This window comes from Rhincodon typus, chromosome 40 (genome assembly GCF_021869965.1).
Source record: "Rhincodon typus isolate 14 chromosome 40, sRhiTyp1.1, whole genome shotgun sequence".
NCBI classification, from domain to species: domain Eukaryota; kingdom Metazoa; phylum Chordata; class Chondrichthyes; order Orectolobiformes; family Rhincodontidae; genus Rhincodon; species Rhincodon typus.
The window spans coordinates 4,287,692-4,312,001 of NC_063371.1; the positions used below are offsets into that span (position 1 = coordinate 4,287,692).

Sequence of the window (24,310 nt, forward strand, 5' to 3'; positions counted from 1 at the left end):
ACACTCCTGACTTGTGACTTGTCGATGGTGGGACAGGCTTTGGGGGGGAGTCAGGAGGGGAGTTACTCGCTGCAGAATTCCCAGCCTCTGACCTGCTCCTGTAGCCGCTGTGTTTATGTGGCTCGGTCCAGTTCAGTTTCTGATCAATGGTAACCCCCAGGATGTTGATACTTGGTGGGGGGGCACTACAGTGACAGTAACACCATTGAATGTCACAGGCTGAAAGTCAGATTGTCTCACATTGGAGATGGTCATAGCCTGGCATTTGTGTGGCATGAATGTTTTTTGCTACTTGTCAGCCCAAGCCTGGATATTGCCAGATCTTGTTGCATTTGAACACGGACTGCTTCAGTATTCTGAGGAGTCGCTAATGGAGCTGAACATTGTGTGAACATCAGCGAACTTCCCTGCTTCTGACCATATGATGGAGGGAAGGTCATTGATGAAGCAACTGAAGATGGTTGGGCCTAGGACACTACCCTGAGGAACTCCTGCAGAGATGGTAAAATTACCAGCAACCATCCCCACTTCTGACCTTGAGGTGGAAGGGAAGATTGTAACAGTTGCTGCCAAACTCGGATCTTTCTTTCTCTCTGGTAATGTTTACAATTGAAAACCCTTTCAGGTACTCACTGTCTAAACTCAGCGCTACATGGATGTGTTAATGGAGGGCATCCTGTGCAGAAAGGGAGGAGGAGGCCAGTTGGAAAAGAAGGGGATGATTTTGCAAAGTGGTTTGAGGAAGATTGGCAGTTTGCAACAGAACATTACAGATCTCAGTCATTGGATTCTCTGGAGAGCGTGCCCATGGACTGTGACAGAGAAACGCAAAATAAATATATGACTCATTCAAGCAAGCAACAGAACTAACAGCCGAGGATTTGCATCCCAGTAATGTGAAAGATTACCAAAGAGTCCAGTGGTTAAAAATGATGTGCCAACCTTTCTCTCTATCACTTCAACAGCATTCCCAATTCCTCTGACTTGGATCTGTAAAACAATGACAGAAAATGAGAATAATAAGCAATACAAGCCTTCTCCTTGCCCCAGTGACTCTCCTCCTGGGGGAGGCGAAGGCCTAGTGGTATTATCGCTGGACTGTTAATCCAGAGACCCAGCTAATGTTCTCGGGGACCTGGGTTCAAACCCCACCACAGCAGATGGTGGAATTTGAATCCAATAAAAATCTGGAATTAGGATGACCATGGATTGTCAGGAAAACCTGTCTGGTTCACTCATGTCCTTTAGGGAAGGAAACTGTTATTCTAGCCTGATCTGGGCCTACATGTGACTCCAGACCCACAGCAAGTTGGTTGGCTCTTAACTGCCCTCTGGGCAATTAGGGAAGGTCTAGTCAGTGATGCCCACATCCCTTGAGTGAATTTCTTTTAAAAAAAAAGACCGTTAGTGACAAATGTTTCCAAAATATTCAAACATAGTGGGCATCACTGCCAAGGTTCAGCTCGTCCTTACGTTCTGACAAATATGTTTTCCAAGCAGGGGTCACCGGATAGCAATTGGAATCAGGGATGCAGCCTCATTCCGGCCTCCCAACTGCCGAGGGTAACGCTATGATTGAAGACAGCTTCCCTTCCCCAGTCGCCATTCAGAAACTGTGGGCAGATGATACCCCAGCTGGAAATGCATCCGGAGATGGTCAGATATGGGATAACAAGCCAGTTGGGGTGGCTCAGAGGTTAGCACCGCTGCCTCACATCTCCCAGGGACCCGGGTTCAATTCCACCCTCGGGACAACTGTCTGTGGAGTTTGCACATTCTCCCCGTGTCTGCGTGGTGTTTCATCCCACAGTCCAAAGATGTGCAGGTTAGGATGGATTGGCCGTGCTAAATTGTCCATAGTGTCCAGGGATGGGCAGGCTGTGTGCATTAGCCATAGGGAAATGCAAGGATAAGGGGGTGGGTCTGGGTGGGATGCACTTCGGGGGGATGCTGTGAACCGATGGGCCAAATGGCCTGCTTCCACACTGTATGGGATCTACGAGTAAAAGGCTGAGTGCAAAGACAGTGCATTCCTGCCTTACCTGTGACATCCTAACAGATGCATCACCAATCACACGGTCGATTTTATTTCACTTTAAACAGGAGGAAAAAAATCGATCAGTTTGTTCAATGTTCCCAGTTGCTTACCCATTCCCTTTCTTTTCCAGAATTATTGAGCCTGCTTCCCGTTGGAGAATTGCGCCATTAAGGCTGCCTGGTGACACTGAAGGGGTTGTGTTTGTTTTGGGGGCACGTTGTTTCTTAGACATCCTGTTCTCTGCTTTACTGTCGCTTCATCTGCAGCAGCCGTCTGCTGGCTCATCACCTGGCACAGCAATCTGAACCTCGCCCCAGGCCATTTCCTAAACAGCTCAGTGTTCGTTCAAATAGGAAACACTGAAACATCACACAACGCATTCGAAAGAGCAAAAGTCAGAATGGATTGAGACTTGACATTGGAACTCTTTCTGTTGAAGGGTTGTGTTTAATTTTATTTTAATGTAAAAATTGTTCTTGGGATGCGGCCCAGCATTTATTGCCAATCCCTCGTTGGTCCTTTGAAGAAATGCTTTATTCTAGACTCGCTGCCATCCCTGCGTGCTGTTGGGACACCCACACAGTGCCCTCAGGGAGGGAGTTCCAGGATTTTGACCCAACGATACTGAAGGGACGGCCAATATATTTCCAAGTCGGGACGGTGAGTGGCTCGGAGGGGAACTTGCAGGGGGTGGTATTCCCATCTATCTGCTGCCCTTGTCCTTCTGGGTGGTTTCAAGGGAGCCATTGAAAGGGTGTTAGTGAGATTCTGGCCCAACTATCTTTGAGAAAGTGGCAGTGAGCCTGCTGTTTTGTAGTCATGGTGCTTTTGGCACAAATACAATATTTGCCATTTTAGTGGCACCAGAGCAGGAGTACGCCATTCAGTCCCTTCAGCCTGTTTGACCATTCTGGGTCATGTGCTGACCATGTACGTCAAAGCTAAATTCCTTGATGTCATTAATAACTAGAAATCTTTCAATCTCTGTCTTGAATTTCCTCGATCACTACAGATCTCTGGGACTCTAAATAAACAAAAAGCAATACAGCACAGGAACAGGCCCTTCGGCTCTCCAAGCCTGTGCTGGTACATTTTGCCCTTCCATACTAAAACTGTCTTCCCTTACAGGATCCGTATCCCTCTATTCCCTTCCTATTCATGTATTCGTCCAGGTGCTTCCACCACCTCCTCTGGCAGCACGTTCCAGGCACTCACCACCCTTTGTGTGGAAAAACCTGCCTCGCACATTCCTTTTAAACTTCCCCACCCCCGCACCTTGAACCTGTGCCCCCTAGTAACTGACCCCGCCACCCTGAGAAAGAAAACCTCATACTTTCCACTGTATCCATAGCATTCACAATTTCATAAACTTCTATCAGGTCGCCCCTCAACCTCCTGCATTCCAGTGAAAACAAACCCAGTCTATCCAACCTTTCTTCACAGCTAAACCATACCCATCCCATACCAGGCAACATCCTGGTAAACCTTTTCTGTACCCTCTCCAAAGCATCCACATGCTTTTGGTAATGTGGTGACCAGAACTGTACACAATATTCCAAGTGTGGCCTAACAAAAGCTCTATAAAGCTGCAGCATAACTTGTCTGTCCTTATACTCAATGCCCCTTCCAATGAAGGCAGGCATGCCATAGGCCTTTTTACTCCCTTATCTACCTGTGCTGCTACCTTCAGTGATCTGTGGACCTGCACACCCAGATCCCTCTGCATTTCAATACTCCTGAGGGTTCTGCCGTTCTCTATACAACTCCCACCTGTACTTGACCTTCCAAAATGGCTTGCCTTTAATTCTTAGACTTTATCCCCTGGTTCTACATCTCCGCCAGCCAGGGGAGACACCGTTTCTGCATCCACTGTCCATTCCTTTAAGAATTTTATGAGTTTCCAGGAGTTTCTTCAAAATTCCAGAGAAGCCAGTATCCTCATAGGACATTGCAGCCATCCCTGGGAATCAGTCTGGTGACCCTCCGCTGCACTCCCTCTGTGGCAAAGTCTATCCTTCTCAAGCAAGGACACCAGAACTGTACACAGTCACCAGTGTTCTATTCAGTTGACAAAGGATTGATTTTCTGTTGTACTGCAATCCTGTTGCAATAAAGGCTAACGTCATGTTTGCCTTCTGAACTGCTCGCTGCACCTGAGTGCTAGCTTCCAGTAACCATGAGACATAGCAGAAAAAGTAGGCCATTCAGCCCATTGCGTCTGCTTCACCATTCAATGGTTGATCTGATCATCCTGAACTCCCACTTTCCTGCCTTTTCCCCATAACCCTTGCTGATTAAAAATCTGTCTATCTCAGCCTTGATGAGCATGTGTGTGTGTGTGTGTGTGTGTGAGAGAGAGTGTGTGTGAGAGAGAGAGAGAGAGTGTGTGTGCACGTGTGCACTCCCTCACACTCGCACTCTCAAGCACACGCACTCACATACACACACATTCTCTCTCTTTTTCTGTCTCTCTCTTAACACACACACAACACACACACACATTAATTATTTCATCCAAGATGTTTGTGTAGTTGCAGATACATTCGGTTTTGCTCAAAAAAAACCTGACCCCACTTTAAATTATAGATAGATTTTAAGCAAGACCTCACACCTAAAATTTGTTGTCTGACCTGAGATATCACCCCTTGTATACATAAATAAATCCTTTAATTATCTTGGGACAATGACTTTAGAGGAATCTGGATTTTGCATTTTAATCAGGTAGTCTCCTTCCTAACTGATTAAAGATTCAACAAGAGGTGGCCAGTTTTAGGGTAGTTACCTTTCTGCTAATAAATTCTGTGTCTTATATCCTTTCTCTCACACTTCAGCTGAGGAAGGAACTGAGCTCTGAAAGCTTGCGTTTTCAAATAAATCTGTTGGACTATAACTTGGTGTCTTGTGATTGTTGACTTTGTCCACCACAGTCCAACAGCAGCACCTCCACATCTTGAAAATACCCTGCTTATTCCATCTCTTCGTCTTCTACTAATTAGCCAATTTCTTTTATTCACGGGATGAGGGGATCTCTGGCTAAGCCAGCACTTATTGCCCAGAGGGCAGTTAAGAGTCAACCACATTGCTATGGGTCTGGAGTCATATTTAGATCAGACCAGGTAAGGTCAGCAGTTTCCTTCCCTAAAGGACATTAGTGAACCAGGTGGGTTTTCCTGACAATCGGCAATGGATCCATGGTCATTATTAGAATCTTAATTCCAGATTTTTTTTAATTGAATTTAAATTTCACCCAGAACATTATCTGGGTCTCTGGATTAACAGCCCAGTGTTAATGCCACTAGGCCATTGCCTCTCCCAACACCGTGGGCTCTTAATTTATTAAGTATCTTAATCTTTGCCTATCATCTGCTACCTTTTCACAGGCCTTTTGGAAAAACAAATATATTCCAACTACTGGCTCACCTTTATCTATCCTGCTTGTTCTCTCCTCAAAGAATTCTGATCAATTTATAAGATACATTTTCCCCTTGTGTGACTTTTGAACACGGACATCTCAGTCCCTTTGGTTATCAACATTTTCCAATCTCCTTCAGAACAACAAAGAATAACAGAATTACACCATCTGTTTAGCCACATGTTGAGCTGTACTATCCTCCTATTTCTAGCCTCACTGGCACGTGGCACAGGGGGTAATCCTGAGATTACAACCTCGGAGGTCCCGCTCTTTAACTGTCTACATAACTGCCTGAACTGCTGCTGCAGGACCTCATCTCTCATCCTACCCATGTCGTTAGTACCAATATGTACCACACCCTCTGGTTGTTCACCCTCTCCCTTCAGAATGCTTTCTACCCGTTCAGAGACATCCTGGACCCTGGCACCATGGAGGCAACACACCATCCTGGAGTCTTTTTTATGTCCACAGAAGCGCCTATCTGTACCCCTAACTACAGAGTCCCCTATAACTAGTGCTCTTTGTCCTTCCCTTCTTAAGAACAGAGCCAGGCACAGTGCCACCAGTCTGCCTGCTGCTGTTATCCCCATTAGTTCATCGCCATCCACCTCCCCCCCACCCCCAACAGTATCCAAAACGGTATACTTGTTAGAGAGGGGGACGGCCACAGTACATTCCTGCACTGCCTGCCTGTCTCTTCTAGCAGTCACCCACCCATCTGTCTGCACCTTGGGTGTCACCACATCTCTAAAACTCCTGGCTGTGACACTTGACAACAGCCTCTCTGCAAATGACCTTCTGGAAGCAGTGAGTGCACTGATGTGGATCTTCCCCATGCCAGCCAATCAACGTCACCACTCTGCTGCTCTCTTCCAGGTACTTGCCCGCATGGAAGATCTCTTGATGAAGTCCACCTTCTGGAAGCAGTGACAGTAAAGAGTTGACCACTTTGTTCTGGATTTGATTTCACATCGTCCAGATGGGTCAGAACTGCAGTTTTCATCGAATGAATTTTTATATCAATCCAACCTTCTCACAATCCTTAGTACCAACAACCAGCACTCTATTTCAGATGTATTCATTAATTTTAAATTCCCTCAGCTGCTGTGGTGGGATCTGAACTCATTCCTTGCTGGATTACTATTCCATTAACATTCCCGCTCTGCTGCTGTCCACACAAGGAAATGTTTTGTGTTGCAGTGAAGGACAAAGTTCACTCTGTCTGTAGAGATTCTACATGCAGCTGTATTGGTCAAATGGGGTTCCTGCTTCTGATACTATTCGAGTGATTCTGACTGAGTGAGATCTGATACCTCCCTCAACAAGAATAGCCACTTGAATACCTTAAAAATGTGCCACTAGAAATCCCCCATTCTAGGGAAAAGCCACCTACCATTCACCTTATCTATACCCCTCATGATTTTATAAATCTCCATCAGGTCGCCTCTCAACCTCCTGCACTCCAGTGAAAAAAGTCCCAGCCTTTCTTTATAACTCGAACCTTCCATACCCAGCAACATCCTAGTAAATCTCTTCTGAACTGGGCACAGTGCTCCAGAAGAGACCTCACCAATGTCATGTACAACCTCAACATGACATCCCCAACTCCTCTACTCAAAGGCCTGAGCGATGAAGGCAAGCAAAGTGTCCGGTATGTCTGACGTTTCTTCCCGTCACCAGTGGCAGTGATGGGACTCGACTTTGGTGCAGCGTGTGGAGAGTGTGCCAAGACAGAGGAGATCTAGCCCAGCACAGGGGATGAGTGTGTGAGCGCGGGGAAGAGGGCGGAGGACATCAAACTCTTGCTGGGAGTGCAAACCCAGTATGGCTAAGCACTTAAGAGGTACTGCATTGGTGAACTTTTAACTATTTGTTTATTTTCCTACTTTATACAAAGAAAGACTTCAATGTTGAATTTTTAACTCTATTTCCTTATTTTTATACTTTGTACCTAAGATGGCACCAGTAATGGCAACTTTGAACACTTTTCACTGTACTCCCGTACTTGCATACATGTGATAATAAAACCTAATTCTAAAAACTTTCCAGGTGTCAGTCTGTCATCTTGTAGGTTAGGGTATTGCAAATACCCTTTAAAATGTTATCAGACGTTCTGATTCTACCTTAAGTTTTGTTTTATTCACTCCTTTTATTGCCTATCCATCATTGCCCTTGAGAAGGTGGTGGTTGAGCTGATTTCTTGAACCGCTATTTTTAGGCGGTGAGTTCCAGAGCTCTCCCTCTGTGCCTGCACTTCTGAATGAAAAGCAATCTGCCTCAAATTCCCTCTGAATCTCCCATCTCTTATCCTAAATCCTGGCTATGGATCAAAGGGAATAGGCCCTTCTAATCCACTCTATCTAGACTGCGTTGATGATTCTGTTGCACCGCAATTAGATCTCATCTCAGCCTCCTTGGCATCTGGCCACTCTAAAGTTCCTAAAACTTGTCCAGGCTACATCCTTGCGAATCTCTCTTGCACCCTGTCCCGTGCAATTAGCTGAAAACTAAATGCATCAGAGCCAAAAAGGACAGGCAACCTAAATTTTGATACTTCTCTCCAGGTAGTGCCTGAAGGGGGAAGAGAGAGAGAGAAAGAGATGGAGATATTTAGGGAGGGAACTCCTCAGTGTAAGACCTAAATGGTTGAAGGTATAGCCACAAATGTCAGGACAAAGGAAATTGGGGCCAGAATTGGACAAATGCAGAGATCTTGGAGGGTTGTTGGGCTGAAACATCGACATTTGAAGTTTTTTTTTAAGTAGGTCAGGAATTATTGCCCACACCGAATTACTTTTGAGAAACGGTGATGAGCAGTCTTTAACTGTTACAGTCTATATGGGCTAAGGACACCCAGAGTGCCGTTGGGAAGGGAATCCAGGATTTTGACCCAGCATCATTGAAGGAATGGCCGACATATTTCCAAGTCAGGGACGGTGAAGGGCTCGGAGGGTGAACTTGCAGGGGGTGGTGTTCCCATGTACCTGCTGCCCCTTGTCCTTCTGGATGGAAGTGCGTCGTGGGTTTGAAAGGTGCTGCCTGAGGGGCCTCAGTGAGTCGCTGCAGCGTATCTTGTAGACGGTACACACGTACGTTGGCAGTGAAGGAAGTGGATGTTGAAAACGATGGATGTGGTGCCAATCAGGCAGGCTGTTTCTTTTTAACCTGGACAATGAGTGTTGCTGGGGCTGCACTTATGCAGAACAAATGCGGAGTATTCCATCACACTCCTGATTTGATGATGGTGGGCAGGCCTTGGGCAGACAGGCGATAAATTACTTGCTACACAATCCCCAGCCACTAAAGGAGTTAAAAGGTGACAATCAGTGGTAACAATCTGCGAGTGATCTTACCCATTCCCTAACCCAGGGAGTCTGCAAACACCCCCCAAATCCTTCATTGCCTGAGTTCAAACAAACTAGCACGGCCCGGTTCTTGAAGTTGGCACATCACCCTCCGTGGTTGTTGCCCCGATATGGTTTTTCGAAGCTTATCTTTGTGATGAGGCTCGGCTGTTCACAGCGTTCGGATTGGGTATAAACCCTGCTGCAAGGTTTGGGAGTTCTACATTTTCAGGCAGATGTCACAGCCACCTATGTGAGCCAGCAGCAAGACCCCATTTGAACCGTTTCTCCCAGGCACCTGTTCTGTGAGGCTTCCCAAAACATTTCCTTTTATGGACTAACACAGATCGGTTGACTGATGGCAGATTAACCCCTTAAGTGAAAAATATGTCGATATATCATCGCACCAGAAGGATTAATGTTAAATCTGGAGGATTCCCAACAATTACTAACAACAAAGCCCCAAACGCCAAAAGCAAATTTTACTTCATGCCTCCTCCTCTTCTTCAGTTTATTTTGAGGTGTTTGTCTCATTATTTTGGGCTAAAATCTTGATGGGCTTGGCCAATACACCCGTTGTGGTATAACTGTGTCCAGTTCTGGTCACCCTGTTATAGGAAGGATATTATTAAGCTGGAGTGGATTCAGAAGAGATTTACCAAGATGTTGCCGGGTATGGAAGGTTTGAGTTATAAGGAGATGCTGGATAGGCTGGGACTTTCTTCACTGGAGGTTGAGACATGACCTTATAGAGGTTTATAAAATCATGAGAGACATAGATAAGGTGAATGGCAGGAGTCTTTTCCCTAGGGTGGGGGATTACAAGACTAGGGGTCATACTTTTAAGGTTAGGGGAGAAAGATTTTAAAAAGACATGAAGGACAATTTTCTTTACGCAGAGAGTGTTTCGTGTGTGGAATGAACTTCCTGAGGAAGTGGTGGATGTGGGTACAGTTATAACATTTAAAAGACATTTAGGTAGGTAAGTACATGAATAAAAAAGGTTTGGAGGGATATGGGCCAAGTCCAGGCAGGTGGGACTAGTTTAGTTTGGGATTATGGATGGCATGGACTGGTTGGGTTGAAGGGTCTGTTTCCGTGCTGTATGACTGTATAACTGCTTATGAAATCTTGAGGCTCCTGTTTCGTTTCAATCGCATCAGAAAATAAGAAATGAGAACCATTCGGCCCATCAAGTATGCTCAGCCATTCAATAAGATCATGGTTGGTCTAATCTTGGTCTCAGTGCTTTCCCCATGATCATCAACTATGCTACAGTTTGAAAACTGTCTAACTCCGCCTTGAATCTATTCAGCCACTATTGCTTTCTGGGCCAGACAATGGCAAAGATTCGCAACCCTCAGAGAGAAGAAATTCATCCCCATCTTCATCTTAAAAGAGGAGCCTCTTATTCTGAAATTATTCTCCCCAGTTCGAGATTTCTCTCTTGAGGGGAAATGTCCTCTCAACATCTACTTAATCGAGCCCCCTCAGAATCTTACATTTCAAACATCGGTTGAGCGGTGACCTTATGGAGGTTTATAAAATCATGGGGGATATAGATAAGTTGAATAACCAAAGTCTTTTCCCTAGGATGGGGGAATTCAACACTAGGGTACCTATTTTTAAGGTGAGAGGAGAAACATTTAAAAGCTGTGAGGGGGATTTTTTTTTAATAGAGAGTGTTTTGTATGTGGAATGAACTTCCAGAGAAAGTTGTTGATGCAGGTACAGTTATAACATTTAAAAGACATTTGGAAAGGTACATGAATAGGAAAGGTTTGGAGGGATATGGGCCAGGAGCAGGCAGGTGGGATGAGTTTAGCTTGGGATTATGGTCAGCATGTACTGGTTGGACTGAAGGGTCTGTTTCCGTGCCATATGACAATTCTTTCAAACTCCAATGGATAAAGAGCCATCCTGCCCAAACATTCCTTATAATACAAACCCCTTCAGTCCAAGAGTCAATCTCAGGAACCCCTCTGAACTGCTTCAAATGCAAGTATGTCCCTCCACTATTAAGGAGACCAAAGTTGTAAACAGTACCTGAGGTACAGTCTCACCAGCTCTCTGTACAGTTGCATGGTGACTTCCCTATCTCTATACTCAATCCACCTTGCAATACAGGCCAATATTCCTTCAGCGTTTCTCAGGTTGCAAGGATAATCCAGGTAATTATAGACTGGTGAGCCTGACGTCAGTGATGGGGAAGCTGCTGGAGAAGATACTGAGGGATAGGATCTATTTACATTTGGAAGAAAATGGGTTTATTAGTGATAGGCAGCATGGTTTTGTGCAGGGAAGGTCATGTCTTACCAACTTGATAGAATTCTTTGAGGAAGTGACAAAGTTGATAGATGATGGAAGGGCTGTAGATGTCATATACATGGACTTCAGTAAGGCATTTGATAAGCTTCCCCATGATAGGGGCTGATGGAGAAAGTGAAGTCGCATGGGGTCCAGGGTGTACTAGCTAGATGCATAGAGAACTGGCTGGGTAACAGGAGACAGAGATTTGTAGTGGAAGGGAGTTTCTCAAAATGGAGAACTGTGACCAGTGGTGTTCCACAGGGATCTGTGTTGGGACCACTGTTGTTTGTGATATACATAAATGATCTGGAGGAACGTATAGATGGTCTGATTAGCAAGTTTGCAGATGACACTAAGATTGGTGGAGTAGCAGATAGTGAAGGGGACTGTTGGAGAATGTAGCAGAATATAGATAGATTGAAGAGTTGGGCAGAGAAATGGCAGATGGAGTTCAATCCAGGCAAATGCGAGGTGATGCATTTTGGAAGATCCAATTCAAGAGCGAACTATACAGTAAATGGAAAAGCTCTGGGGAAAATTGATGCACAGAGAGATCTGGGTGTTCAGGTTCATTGTACCCTGAAGGTGGCAACGCAGGTCGATAGAGTGATCAAGAAGGCATAAGGCATGCTTTCATTCATCAGACGGGGTACTGAGTACAAGAGTTGGCAGGTCATGTTACAGTTGTATAGGACTTTGGTTCGACCACATTTGGAATACTGCATACAGTTCTGGTCGCCACATTACCAAAAGGATGTGGATGCTTTGGAGAGGGTGCAGAGGAGGTTCACCAGGATGTTGCCTGGTATGGAGGGCGCTAGCTATGAAGAGAGGTTGAGTAGATTAGGATTATTTACATTAGAAAGACGGAGGTTGAGCAGGGACCTGATTGAGGTCTACACAATCATGAGAGGTATAGACAGGGTGGATAGCAAGAAGCTTTTACCCAGAGTGGGGGACTCAATTACTAGGCGGTCACGATTTCAAGGTGAGAGGGGAAAAGTTTAAGGGAGATATGCATGGAAATTTCTTTATGCAGAGGGTGGCGGGTGCCTGGAACACGTTGCCAATGGAGGTGGTAGAGGTAATTTTCTTTGTTCTTTGTTCTTTATTACCTGCTGTACCTGCCCGTTAGCCTTTTGTATCCTAGAGTCATCGAGATGTACAGCATGGAAACAGACCCTTCGGTCCTACTTGTCCATGCCGATCAGATATCCTAAATTAACCCAACCACCCTGGAGAGAAAAGAGTGCATGGAGGGTCATGTTTTATGGATTCACATCGACCGAGTTAAAACATTTCCCAGCTTGAGCTCCCTAATTCGTCAGCAGAAATGTAGCCGTTTAAAAATGTCTTCTCAATTCCTTGCCATCATCTTCTTTCCCATTATTAATTCCCCAGCTTCATCGTCCAAGGGAGAAATGTTTACTTTAGCTTTCGGAACCTCCAAAGTGGTAACAATCAGCACTTAAGAAGCAATGGGCACTGAGGAGCTCTGACCAGGTTAGAACTCTTTCTCTAACAAACCCTTCCTCCCATAGTTCTGAGTTTGCATAATTTGCGAGCCCTAAAATGGTGTCTGAGTTGGAAAATGTTTGGGAAGCATTGTCATAGCAGCTGTTAATGTCTGTTTTTTATATAGTGAGTAGGAGAGCCAGGTCTGAGCTATCAGCTGAGATTCAGAATTTGGCTTCAATTGAAGAGAGGCAAATTCATTCAACTCTAATCATTACCCAGTGGCCATATTGTTTCCCGTTGGCTCTATTAGAACAACCTTCTGACACGCCACGCTGAAAATTGCACCTAAGGAATGGCAAGGCATCAAATGGAAGGTGGCTGTTGAACTAATACACCAAGGAATCACCACGTCCAGGACAGAAGGGGTCAGAAATCACATTAGCTTGCATTTATACATCTCCATTAACATTGTAAATCTTCTGAATGTGTTTCACTGGATGTTATCAGATGGTAGTTGATGCCGAGCTTCTTAAGGAGATACTAGCGAGAGTGACTATAAGCTGGTCAAAGATGTACCATGGGTTTTAAGCTGTGGGAGAAAGAGGTGTAGAAATTTGGAGGGAGAATTCTTAGCAGCGAAAGGTTTTGCCACCGATGGTAGATTGATGACAATCAGAATACATCAGAGGCCAGAATTAGGGGGAAGCAGATTCTCAAAGCATGCAGGGGCTGGAGGAGATATCAGAGACATTGATAGGTTAGGAGGCACATTTTCCAGAACAGCAATGCCCTGAGGCAAACTGTATCAGTACAGCTGCAACTACTGCAAAGTGGAACATTGATGAAATGTGTCCTATCCATTGAAGGCAGGTCGAATCTGTGCTGGCCAATTACTCTGTCATCAGCACTGGAAGAAGCCCTCATAAACAGTGATACCAGGCAGCATGCACTGAGCCATAACTCGCTCAGTGGCACTCAGTTCGGGTTCTGCCAAGGCCACCTAACTCCAGACCTTATTATAGTCTTGGCCCAATCTCAGATCAAAGAGCTGAAATCCAAACAAAAACAGAAATTGCTGGGAAAACTGGCAGCATCTGTGGAGAGAGAGCAGAGTTAACATTTCCAATCCAGTGACCCTTCTTCAGAACTGATGGTAACTAGGAAAAGGTTGGTATATATGCTGAAAGTGTAGGGTGGAGTGTAGTATAAACAATAGTTGGACATTAAGTCCAGACGCAGACAGAGAGAGAGAATAACAGCCCGAGACAGAGATGTTGGCCGGGGAGCATGGTTGAAATGACAGGAAACTGGAAGCTCAGGGTCATTTTTGCGGACAGAACATAGGTGTTCTGCAAAGTGATCACCCAGTCTGCACTTCATCTTCCCAATATGGAGGAGACAGCATTCTGAACAGCAAAAACAGCAGATTAGATTGTATGGGAAGCTGTTGCGAGTGGAGGAGGAGTGCACTAGGGTGTCCTGGAGGGAACGGTCCTTGCAAAAGGCTGACAAGGGGGCTGTGGAAGGGGTAGATAAGTTTGGTGGTGGCATCCCACTGGAGGTGGTGGAAATAGCGGCTAATGATCCTTTGGATGTGGATACTGGCAGGATGGTAGGTGAGGACAGGGGGACTCTATCACTGCTGTGGGAGGGAAGAGAAGGGGCAAGAGAGATGGGTTGGACTTGGCTGAGGGCCCTGTCAACTATGGCAGAGGGGAATTTTTGGTTGAGGAAGAAGGTGGACATTTCAGAGGTCCCCTTATAGAAGCTAGCATCAGAACCAATGCGACGAAGACGGAGAAACTGAGGAATGGCAATAGAGTCTTTTCAGGAAGCTAGTTGTGAGGATATATAGTCAAGGTAATTGTGGGATTCGGTGGGTTTACAGTGGATATTGGTGGCCAGCCTATCCCCAGAAATGGAAACTGAGATGTCGAGGAAGGGATGGGAGGAGTCAGAGATAGACTAGGTGAAGGTGAGAGCAGGGTGGAAACTGGAGGCAAAATAGATAAACTTTTCCAATTCCAGATGAGAGAGGGAAGCACCACCAATGATGTCAGCTTTAGACCGGAGAAAGAGCTGTGGGTGAGGGCCAGAGTAGGGCTGGAACAAGGAATGTTCCACATACCCCACAAAGAGACAGGCATAACCAGCAGGTACCCATGGCCACACGTTTGACCTGAAGAGAGTGAGAGGAGTTAAAGGAGAAGTTGTTTAAAGTGAGGATGAGCTCGGATGAGCTGAAATCCAAAACTGCAGTGCATGGGACTGTCCTTGACATTGTAGCAGGAACTGGTTAAATGTTGTATCAAGGGACTTTAGAAGAAAATAAGGCCACATGAAGCAAGGGAAAGTGTTTTACTGGTTGGAATGAAATGTAGCACAAGAAAGGGATGATAGATATGACAATTAGAGCCAAACATCTCAATCCCAGGACATCACTGCAGGATTGCCGTGGACAGAACCCTTGATGCAAACATCTTCAGTGACCTTCCCTCCACCAAAAGGTCAAAAATGGGGATGTGTGACAATGGCACAGTATTTTGTACTATTTGCAACTCATGCGTGCAACAAGACCTGACAACATTCAGGCATGGGCTGCTAAGTGCCAGGTAACATTCTCACCACAGATGTGCAGTCAATGTCCATCTCCAACAAGACCATGTTCAAGACAGAATTTGAACCATTTTGGGATACAAATGACATCGAGGGATATTGGGGAAAATTAGGATGGAGGTAGACTATGAACTGTGGACTGTTTCAATGGTGGAACGGGCTCAACAGGCCGAATGGTGAGAATCTAACCATTTGCCTCTTGATGTCAACAGCATTACCACCTCTGAATCCGCCTTGACGAGAAACTGAACTGGGCCAATCCATTTGGATATTGTGGCTACACGAGCAGGTCACAGATTGGGAATCCTGCAGCAAGTCACTCCCCTTCTGACTCCCCAAAGCCTGTCCCGCCATCGAAAAGGCAGAAGTCAGGGGTATGATGGAATATGCCCATCATGGATGGGGCAGTTCCAACAACACTCGAGAAGCTCGACACCATCCAGGACAAGCAGCTTGCTGGATTGACACCCTAACCACCAGCTTCAACATTCACTTATTTAACTCTTATTAATCTCTGGAATTTGCTACCTCAAAGTGCCATGGATGGTGAGTTGTTGTATGTATTAAAGACTGAGTTAAAACAGATCTCTCTTCCACAAGTGAATCCATAAATTATGACGGGCCAAGCAGAAAAGTGGAGTTAAGCTCACAATTGGATCAACTGTGATCTTATTGAATCACAGAGCAAACTAGAGTGATCTAATGGCTAACTCTTGTTCTTATTCCTGATGCTCTTTCCCTCCACCTGCACATAGTAGCAGCAGTGTGTACCATCTACAAGATGCACTGCAGCAACTTACCAAGACTCCTCCAACAACTTGAAAATCATGAACACAAGCACCTAGAAGGACAAGGGGCAACAGATACATGGGAATACCACCCCTTGCAAGTTTCCCTCCAACCCACACACCATCCTGACTTGGAAATGTATTGCCATTCCTTCAGTGTTGCTGGGTCAAAGTCATAAAGTCATAGAGGGATGTACAGCACTGAAACAGACACTTCAGTCCAACTCATCCATGCTGACCAGTTATCTTAAAGTAATCTGTTCCGATTTGGCCCATATCTTTCTAAACCCTTCCTATTCATAAAAGCATCTAGATGTCTTTTAAATGTTGTAAGACAGGTACTCAGAGTTCCTATGGTACCAGCCTCCACCACTTCCTCTGGCAGCTCATTCCATACATGCACCACCCTCTGTGTGAAAAAGTTACCCCTCAGGTCCCTTTTAAATCTTTGCCCTCTCACTCTAAACCTATGCCCCTCTAGTTTTGGACTCCCCTACCCTGGGGAAAGGACCTTGGCTATCCACCCTATCCATGCCCCTCATGATTTTATAAACCTCTATAAGGTCACCCCTCAGCCTCCGATGCTCCAGGAAAAATAGCCGCAGTTTATTCAGCCTCTCTCTGTAGCTCAAACCCTCCAACTCTGGCAACATCCTTGTAAATCTTTTCTGCACCCTTTCAAGTTTCACAACATCTTTCCTATAGCAGGGAGACCAGAATTGAACGCAGTATTCCAAAGGGGGCCCTAACCAATGTCCTGTACAGCCGCAATATGACCCTCCCAACTCCTATACTCAATGCACTGACCAATAAAGGCAAGCGTACCAAACACCTTCTTCACCGCCCTGTCTACCTGCAACTCCACTTTCAAGGAGCTATGAACCTGCACCCCAAGGTCTATTTGTTCGATTTGAGTTGCCAACGCCTCACGCATTGCAGTGATTCCAAAATACAGTTCAAGGGCAATCAAGGATGGGCAATAAATACTGGCTTCATGTGATGCTGACATACTAAGTGCAGATAAAAACACAAACTGAAAATGAAGATGAAAATTTTAAATTTGATGCAATGCTGGGCCAAGTGCCAAGGTAAGTCAGCAAGGAGTGTTTTGGATGGAGGGGGGACAGGGAAAGGAAATGCTGTTTTTGACAGAATAACGTCATATTACATGAAAAAGCAGACACGGGATTAGATGTGTAATTTAGTTTTTGTCACTGTGTCAGTTGAAGATATTGAATTGTTTGTGACTGTTCCAGTCGATTTTCATCAGTTAAAACATGCCCGAAGGGGTTCAACAGACAAACAGTTCTTTGCATTAATGCTTTCAGTATCAGTGAGCAATGAACAGTCTCTGTTGTGCCAGATCACATTATAGTCTGTATGGCCTCTTTCAATCTCCTGGTTGTGTGTAAATCACACTGTGTGGAGTAAGAGTGCTTAGTTTAAATCTAACCTATCGCTCTGAGGATCAGGAGTATTTAACAGGGTCACCATAAATCTGCCTGAAACAGTTCGTGCAGTGTAACATCGACAGGTACTCAGAGTTCCTGTAGTTCCCACTGAAATCAGGCCAGAGAATGCCACTAGCTAACTATTATGTGCGTTTCTAGTACAGTGAAGGTCATGTGGAAGTACATTGATTGAATTTGAACAGATTTCAGTTCTGTTTCATTTCATGATACGCTGGACCAGACCCTCCCAATGGTCACTTGTTGCTAAGCCAGACTTCTGCTTGTAATATCCCCACCCTAGTGCAGACCCTTAACATAAATCTTATGCTTATTCGCATCCTCAGACTGAATACAACACCTTTGTAAGACTCAGAGTACTCAGCTGGGGAAAGGGACTCGCAAATTGAAACTGGAGGCTTTACAGAATTGTTACAGTGCAGAAGGAGGCCATTTGGCACATCGTGTTTGCACCAGCTCTTCAAACGAGCATCATTACCCAGTGCCAATCTCCTACTTCATTCTCATTCCCTTGCACATTTTTTCAATTCAAATAATTATCCAATACTCACTTGAATACTTCAGATGAACTTGCTCCACCACTTTTGCAGGCAGTGCTTTCCAGATCCTGACTACATGCTGAATGAAAAATCTCACATCACCCCTGCTTTGTTTGCATGTCACTTTAAATTTGTGCCCTCTCAGTCTCATTCCTCTTATGAGTGGGCACAAATTTTCCCTGTCAAATCTGTCCAGCCCGCTCCTGATTTTGAAAACCTCAATCGGATCTCCTCTGAGCCTTCTTCTCTCTGAGGAGAACAGTACCAGCTTCTTTAATCTATCGTCAGAATTAAAGTCTCTCATTCATGGAACCATCCTTGTAAATCGCTTCTGCACTCTCTCCAATGCATTCATATCTTTCATATAATACAGTCAAACAGCATGGAAACAGACCCTTCGGTCTAACCAGTCCATGCTGACCATAATCCCAAACTAAACTAGTCCCACCTGTCTGCGCTTGGCACATATCCCTCCAAACATTTCTTATTCAGGTGCTTATCTATATATCTTTTAAACGTTGTAACTGTACCCACATCTACCACTTCCTCCGGAGGTTCATTCCACACGAACCAATCTGTGTAAAAAAATTGCCCGTCATGTCTTTTTTATATCTTTTTCCTCTCACCTTAAAAATATACCCCTTGTCTTGCAATTCCCCCACCCTAGGGAAAAGACACCTGCCGTTCACCTTATCTATACTCCTCATGATTTTATAAACCTCTATAAAGTCACCCCCTCAACCTTCTATGTTCCAATGAGGAAAACGTCAGCCTATCCAGCCTCTCCTTATAACTCAAACCCTCCATTCCTGGCAACATCCTGTTAAATCTCCTCTGAGACCTCTCCAATTTAATAATATTCTTCCTGTGACAGGGAGACTAGAACTCTACACAGTACTCCAGAAGAGGCCTCACCAATGTCCTGTACAACCTCAACATAACGTATCAACTCCTATACTCAAAGGTCTAAGCAATGAAGGCAAGCGTGCTAAATGCCTTCTTAACCACCCTGTCTATATGCGATGCAAACTTCAAAGAATCATGTACCTGAACACCTAGGTCTCTCTGTTCTACAACATTGCCCAAGGCTCTACTTTTAATTGCATAAGCCTTGTCTTTGTTTGTTTTACCAAAATGTATTACCTGCATTTATCCAAATTAAACTCTTATCTGCCACTCCTCAGCCCATTGACCCAATTGATCAAGATCTCTTCGTAATCTCAGATAACCTTCTTCACTATCCATTACACCACCAATCTTGGTTTCATCTGCAAACTTACTAACCATGCTTTCTATATACTCATCTAAATTATTTATCTAAATGACAAACAAAAGTGTATCCTGTAGAACACCGCTGATCACACGCTTCCAGTCCGAAAAACAACCCTCGACCACCACTCTCTGTCTCCTGCCATTAAGCCAATTTTGTATCCAATTGGCAAGCTCACCCTGAATCCCATGTGATCTAACTTTACTAATTAGTCTACCATACCAAACCTTGTCAAAGGCTTTACTAAGTTCAAGTAAACAATGTCTACACCTTTGCCCTTGTCAATCTTCTTGGTTACTTCTTCAAAAAACTCAATCAAGTTTGTGAGACATGATTTCCCATCCACAAAGCCATGGTGACCATCCCTGATCAGACCTTGCCTCTCTAAATGCACATATAAATCCTATCTTTCAGAACCACTTCCAACAACTTACCCACCGCTGAAGTCAGACTCACAGGTCTATCATTCTCAAGCTTCTCCTTACATCCCTTCATAAACAAACACACAACATTAGCCACTCTCCAGTCATTTGGCACTTCACCTGTACTTATAGATGATACAAATATTTCTACTAGGGATCATGCAATTTCTTGCCTAACTTCCCACAAAGTCCTGGGATACACTAGATCAGGTATCAGAGATTTATCCACCTTTATATTTTCTAAATCCTCCAACACTTCGTCATCTGTAATGTGAACAGTTTTCAAGACATCAATATTTATGAATTTTCTGGCTTCCATCTCTTTCTCTACAGTAAAAACTGATGCGAAATGTGGTGCCCACAACAGTACACGATATTCCAGCTGAGGTCTAGCAAGTATCTTGTGTAAGTTCAAAACAATTCCCTCATCTTGTACTTTATGCCCCTATTACTAAAACCGAGGAGACTACATGCTTTATTAACTGCTCTGTCCACTTGTCCTGCCACCTTCAATGATCCGTGCACATATACACTCCGGTCCCTCAGCCCCCTTTTTGAATTGTCCCCCCTATTTAGTATTGTCTTTCAATGTTCTTCCGACCAAAGTGTATCTCCTCCCACTTCGCTGCGTTGAACCTCATCTGCCATCTCTTGCCCACTCGCCAACTTGTCAGCGTCGACGCTGTCCTCCTCACATTTTACAATTCTTCCAAGTTTTGTGCCATCTGCTCTACGTTTTGTATCATCATTCATGGGTTATGGATTCAGCGGCAAGTTCAGAGAGCACAGGGTAAGTAGCGAACTTCCGACAAGATATAGAACCCATGTGAGACTGAACAAATATTAATAAGCCCAAACTTCAGACAGTCCTGCTGTAAAGTACACTTGGGAGCACCAAAGGGGCCATGTAGGCCTTGCATACCATGTGGGTGACAGATCTCACTCTCCTGGAACTGCATACAAGTGCAGAAAACCTTCAATAACCTGACAGGAGCTATCGAGGTCACACACTTGTCCTTTTGTCATTTCTCTGCATCACAGCCACCAGTACATGGTTATCTGGCCTAAACAGCATAATTGCACAAGTCATCCCTCACACTGCACTCAAGAGATTCACCAGTTCTGCATCTATAGAGTCATGGAAATGTACAGCACCGAAACAGACCCTTTGGGGTCCAACCAACAATGTGCCAACCAGATATCCTAAACTGATCTACTCCCATTTGCCAGCATTTAGCCCATATCCCTCTAAACCCTTCCTATTCATGTACCTATCCAGATGCCTTTTAAATGTTGTCATTGTACCAGCCTCCACCACTTCCTCTGGCAGCTCATTCCATACACGCACCACCCTCTGCGTGAAAAAGTTGTCCCTCATGTCCCTTTTAAATCTTTCCCCTCTCACCTTAAACCTATGCCCTCTAGTTTTGGATTCCCCTACCCTGGGGAAAAGACCTTGGGTATTCACCTTATTTATGCCCCTCATGATTTTACAAACCTCTATAATGTCACACCTCAGCCTCTGACCCTCCAAGGAAAATAGCCCCAATCTATTCAGCCTCTCCCAATAGCTCAAACCCTCCCATCCTGGCAACATCCTTGAACATCTTTTCTGAACGCTTTCAAGTTTCACAACATCCTTCCTACAGCAGGGAGACCAGAATTGAATGCAGTATTCCAAAAGTGGCTGAACTAATGTCCTGTACAGCTGCAACCTGACCTCCCAACTCCTCCACTTAATGCACAATTGATTTCTCAAGAATTGGTTTGCATGCAAAAGCCCTGATAAGCCATGACAGAGGTATGACCAGCAGAGCCATCAAGTGGGGTGATCTGGGGACAATCTTTGATTAGAGTGGAGATCAATTTATGCCTATTATGGTGCAACTTGACAACACTAGTGTGAAACCCAAACCACTACCCTTAATACGGCAAAACTGGCGAGCTGCTAGCATTTAACCAGGACTGACAGGGAAGTCACTTGTCAAGAGGAGAGCATGGCTCCAGTATGCTTCTGACTAATTCTTTTTTTGGTTTAAGCTGGTGGTTTGGTGAACAAGCTTCCTTTTTGCTAGCTTGATGATCTCAAGGAGCAAGGACAGCATCAATCTGATTCATATGCCACGCACCTGTAACCAAGCCAGACTCACGTCCGCACCAGAATTGAGCCACAACCAGAATCTGTTGAGCTGTAACTGAGTCAGAACCTGCAGCTTTGCAGAAGAGGAGAATTTTGAAAGGACATATGACCATGTAATGGAGGAATGCGTCCAGAGAGAGTTAATTTGATTCGAAGCTAAGACAGGCTGTGCAGTTGTTCAGGTGCCAGGGGCTAGGTCACCACCACGCTGTCTCTGCTACCATTTTCTTTCCTAACAGTGTCCCACGAAGAGTGACTTTTTTGGCAGCACTGACACTGCTGTCTGGAGCCAGGCGGGAGGGATGGCAGCAGACCAGGTCAGCAAGGCCACTGTGTTCCAATACTATCTCTGAGCTGCCTCTTTATCCGAGAGTGACCCAGACCTGCCTTGTCCAGCTGCTATCCACAGAGCTACGGCCACATTCAAGATGTGACCAAAATGCTAGCTCACGCCGGTTTTTAATGTGAGACTTTTAGGCTCGGTTCAAGGGCAGTCTCAATATTGTGCCAGAGCACAGACATATATAAAGTCCACTTCACGCAACATAATTGCCACAATCATATTTGTGCTGGGATATAATGATTCTGATCAGGAGGCCAACACTCTATCTGGCTTTTCTTGGTGCCAGCAACATTTCTTGTGACTTCATTGCTTGCACTGGTTGAGATTAGATCACTCCAATTTGGGAAGGTTTTTTTTGCCTCAGTGTTATTGAGTATGACCCTAATCAGTAAGTTTTCAGGCATACAGAAATTTGGTGGAGCGGTAAATTTTGAGGAGGATAGCTTTAGTTTACAAGAGGATCCAGATGTTCTGATCAGTGGCAAGTGGAATTCAATCTGGATAAACACGAGGGGATGCACTGGGGCAGGATAAACAAGGCCAGGGAATACATGATGAATGGTAAAGATTCTGGGAAGCGCCGAAGTTCAAACAGAGGCTGGTGTGCCTGTAGGCCAGTCCCTTCGGGTAACAGGACAGGCGGATAAAATGCTTAAGATGGCTCATGAGATTCTTGCTTTTGTTGGCTGAGTCATAAGAGTTTAAGAGCAGGGCAGCATGGTGGCTCAGTGGTTAGCACTACTGCCTCACAGTGCCAGGGACCTGGGTTTGATTCCAGCCTCAAGCGACTGTCTGTGTAGAGTTTGCATGTTCTCCCCAGTGTCCTCATAGGTTTTGTACGGGTGCTCCGATTTCTTCCTACAGTCCAAAGATGTGCAAGGTAGGTGTATTGGCCGTGCTAAATCGTCCCATAGTGTCCTGGTACATGCAGGCTAGGTGGGTTAGAAATGGGAAATGCAGGGTTAGAGGGTTGGGATGGATCTGGGTTAAACCCTCTTCGGAGGGTCGGTGTGGACTCAATGGGCTGAATGGCCTGCTTCCACACTATACGGATTCTAGATTAAGCTGGAACTGGATAAAACATTGGTTAGGCCACACAGCGAGAGTGTGCAGTTCTGGAATCTACATTACAGGAGGGATGTGATAGCATTGGATCGATGTTGGCTGGGGCTGGAGACTTTCAGTTATGAGAGAAATTGGACAGACTGGGGCAGAGGAGATTCAGGGGAGACAAGATTAAGTTGTATAAAATTACAACGACACATATAGGGTAGACCGGACGAAACTTGATGGAGGGTTCAAAAACCAGGGGGCATAGATTTTAAGGAAAGGAGAAGAAAGTTTAGAGGATATGCGAGGAAAATCTTTATAACCCAGTGGGTGATGGGAATCAGGAACTCACTGCCTGTAAGGGTGATCGAGACAGAAAACCTCATTATATTGAAGAAGTATTTAGATGTGATAACATGGCAGATAAGGCTATGGGCCAACAACTGGAAAATGGAATTAGAATAGTTAGGTGGCTGTTTTTGACCAGAATAGACGTGACGGGCCAAAGGGAGTTTTTCTACACTGTAGATTTCTATGATTGTTAATCTTCAAGGAGCTTCTGTGGTTTTGTAAGGTTATGGATTACGACCTCATGGTAGACTAGTAAGCAAGGTTAATTCACACAGAATAGGAGGAGAACTAGCAATTTGGATACAGAACTGGCTTGAAGTTAGAAGGCAGAGGGTAGTGCTGGAGGAATGCTTTTCAGACGGGAGGCCTGTGACCAGCGCTGCGCCACAAGGATCGGTGCTAGGTCCGCGGCTTTTTGTCATTCATATAAATGATTTGGATGTGAACATAGGATGAATGGTTAGTAAGTTCGCAAATGACGCCAAAATTGGAGGTGTAATGGACAGCGAAGGAGGTTACGTCAGAGTACAACGGGACCTTGATCAGATGGGCCAATGGGCCGAGGAGTGGCAGATGGATTTTAATTTAGATAATTGTGAGGGGCTGCATTTTGGAAGGCACATCAGGGCATGACTTATAAACTGAGATAACAAGGTGTAGAGCTGGATGAAAACAGCAGGCCAAGCAGCATCAGAGGAGCAGGAAGGCCGACGCTTCGGGCCTAGACCCTTCTTCAGAAATGATTTCTGAAGAAGGGTCT

The 24,310-nt window shown here is 45.0% G+C and overlaps 1 long non-coding RNA gene across 1 annotated transcript in view; it reads left to right on the forward strand.

Annotated features, from left to right (window-relative positions):
- LOC125487323 overlaps positions 1–15,490 on the forward strand; it is a 25,500-nt gene extending 10,010 nt beyond the window's left edge. Inside the window, exon 3 of the long non-coding RNA XR_007265813.1 lies at positions 15,391–15,490. This is a non-coding gene — a long non-coding RNA (uncharacterized LOC125487323). The remainder of the gene's footprint in view (positions 1–15,390) is intronic.
- Positions 15,491–24,310: the final 8,820 nt, after the last annotated feature.